This window comes from Habropoda laboriosa, unplaced genomic scaffold, assembly GCF_001263275.1.
Source record: "Habropoda laboriosa isolate 0110345459 unplaced genomic scaffold, ASM126327v1 scaffold81, whole genome shotgun sequence".
In the NCBI taxonomy this organism is placed as follows: Eukaryota; Metazoa; Arthropoda; class Insecta; order Hymenoptera; family Apidae; genus Habropoda; species Habropoda laboriosa.
The window spans coordinates 48,737-51,590 of record NW_017100194.1 but is presented as its reverse complement, the minus strand read 5'-3'; the positions used below and the strand labels follow the sequence as shown (position 1 = coordinate 51,590).

Below are 2,854 nucleotides of genomic sequence, written 5' to 3'. Positions count from 1 at the left end.
GTAGGATTCGAACTCGCGACTAGTGAAGAGGCGCTCGTCGTTGCGCTCCGGTGCAGTCTAGTCTAAAATAAACGATTATTGTTACAATGTAATCGGATTTTATTATCGACAGTTACATTGTAACAATTGCAAAAGAATTTGTCAGAAGTGGGATTCGAACCCACGCCCTCAGAGAGGACCAGAAGCCCCATTTTAACCCGTTCGAACGGGCAAGGTAATTCACCTTGAGTCTGGCGCCTTAGACCGCTCGGCCATCCTGACATGTTATAGCGTAAGGTTAATTTAGCATTTACATGCTACTGTACTATATATACACTACCGTCTATAATGCGATTTTCTCGTATTTTAAGTAAAACTTTCAAATGTAACTTTAGCTACTGCTTCCATCTCGTAACATCCTATAATGTTATTAATGATTTTTTCAAGATAACACTAAATAAAAGTGAAAAATAATAACTAACGAAGAAGTAAGTAAAGCTGGACGAAGACTGATTTTTGGAAACATTTAACCGTCTCCATATGATTTTTATTATATTTATATGAGAAAAATTAAAAAATTAAGGAATTCAAGAAATTTCAAGAAATTAAAGGAATGTATTTCGTATTATTTCTCCTTATTATTTTTATTACATAAAAATGTAAAATCGTAATCAATCCTAATTTTCCTTCTCACGAACGAAAAAAAACTCGAGTTATCGATTGCAGACGTTTGATCGATCGCACGATCTCGCTATATCGTTTCCACGAACTGTACACGTTCCTCTCGAGCCACCCACAGTTCGAGCAATGGCGTGGGAGCAGAAGAGGTGTCAGTCGCCGTGGCATATCTCGAGTTTATTACACGAGCTGTGCCGTCCGGCCGATTTAGAACAGCCGTGTATCGAAGACACGCGCGTCGTTACAAGCTAGAAAGGGAGAGTTGCAGGATGCAACCCTATTTTACGAGCCACGAATCGTCCCCTGGAAGAAGTTGGACCATATTACTCAACGTCTTATGAGATCATAACGGGTGGCTCGTAAATCTCGCGGAATGATTGAACGAACCGTTCGCCGGCGCGAATCAGATACGCTTAACGAAACTGGTGGAAATATAGCCGCGTAAATGGCGGTTGTACGGTTACCGACGATTTTGGAAGGTCGAAGATGACTTTCGCGTGATATTAACGACGCTACGAATGGAATTATGAGGAAATGAACGACAGAGCTGGAAGTCGTTGAAGAACTTTATTATTTAGTGGAAGAAGATATTTGTTTGGTATCTAAAAATTGTATTTAACGTTGTATTTTTGAGTTGTACAAGAGAAGATCGTGTTAAATATTTCATTTCTTTTCAATTAGAATTTTTCAGGAAATATTTGCTACTGAAAAACAGTGGATAGTATAGTTTATATAATACTACAGCGAGTAACTGTTTGCCCATTACGGCTGCATTAGTGGCATTAGAGTGAAAATCGAATAGCCTTTCTACCAACAATTTCCTAAGAATGTTTATTACCAATGATTCGATTTCTTATTAACGCAGAATCGACGTCTTCCGCTGTAAACACCTTAAACGGCGCATAAACGATCGAAAAAGGTTCTAAAGATCGACTCGTAAAATTTCATTCTTCCGACACGTTGTTTTACAAGAGGCAATTGAAAACGAGTCCTCTCTCTCTCTCTCTCTCGCTCGCTATGCTGTCGGATGGAAACTAAAGGAATTAATCCTCGCTGATTTTTACCTTCGTGAAAGACTGGTTTCGCGAAACGATCGGTTCGATTACAATTTATTAGCGACGCTTTAGCCGTGTGTGACGATCCGCAGGGTGAAAGTGCGAGAGACAAGTGATAGGAGAAAAAGCGTCGGCCGCGACGAACATGGAATTACAAGCGCGATAATTAGCCGTGAAAGTGTATCGGTAAAAAGTGTCTCTTGTACAGAGGGACGTCTTTTCGAACGATTGTGTACACTCTCTCGAACCGTAATAAAGAAACGGTCCCGAACGTGTGCGCGTCGGTCTTTTCTTCGTCTTCCACTTTTGCCAATGGGTATAATCATGTTATCAATCTTCCGACTGCCATTCGATCGGAGAGAAATCGCTATGGAAAAACTGTGTCTGACCGCGCGCGTGTGTGCCGATACTCGATACGTACCGGTAAACACCCGCCGTCGTTGCACTTTTATCCAATTAACCTGAAGCGTATTTCACGTTGCCTCGGAGACACGGTGTTATTTTACACCAGCGCGCGGCCCAGATTTCTCTGCGCTTTATATGGGAAAAGCGTAATTCCGGGATCCCTGACGGCGTGTTAGCTTCGTTAGCATTTTCGTATCGATTGACATTTCGTTCGTGTGGTATACCTACCTGCTGGGAGAGATATAAATAGCGAGGTCTTTAAATCATCACGTTAAGCGGGAACGTCGATTGATCTAGCCGCGCTCTCGGGGCCGTGCGCGTGTTTTTTAAATGTCCCAAAAATTTCAAGTCACAAGTGCTTGAGAGGAAAACGTAAATCCTCGGACAGTCGAAGCTTCTAGCAGTCAAACTTTTGTTTTTATCTACCCATCTCTAGGAAAATAATTGGAAAAGTTCTGAAGTGACAAATTGAGAGGAGCAACTCTTGCAGATGTTCTCGAAGGATCACTTCGATCGAACTTTTCATACTTTTTTCTTGCTACACCATCTTGTGCAAGGATTAAAAGTAGATTGGACAATCAGATTTCTATCGGAACGTTTAGCTTCCTTCTCGACAGCTTCGTTACGTGGATATCCCGTTCTGCAGCGTGGACTTTTAGCCGCGATTCCGCGAAAGTGTAAGAGGAACAATTTTGTGTGAATTTATACCAGGAGGAAGTGGAGAAAAAAATCTGTTC

At 41.6% G+C, this 2,854-nt stretch overlaps 1 protein-coding gene and 1 non-coding gene across 2 annotated transcripts in view; one reads left to right on the top strand and one right to left on the bottom strand.

Annotated features, from left to right (window-relative positions):
• LOC108570272 (ankyrin repeat domain-containing protein 6) overlaps positions 1 to 2,854 on the top strand; it is a 131,804-nt gene that overhangs the window by 82,457 nt on the left and 46,493 nt on the right. The gene's annotated exons all lie outside the window — the stretch shown is intronic.
• Positions 140 to 261, bottom strand: Trnal-caa. Its single transcript has 2 exons — positions 224 to 261; positions 140 to 184 (listed from the first exon to the last, which is right to left on the bottom strand). It is a non-coding gene; the product is annotated as a tRNA-Leu (tRNA).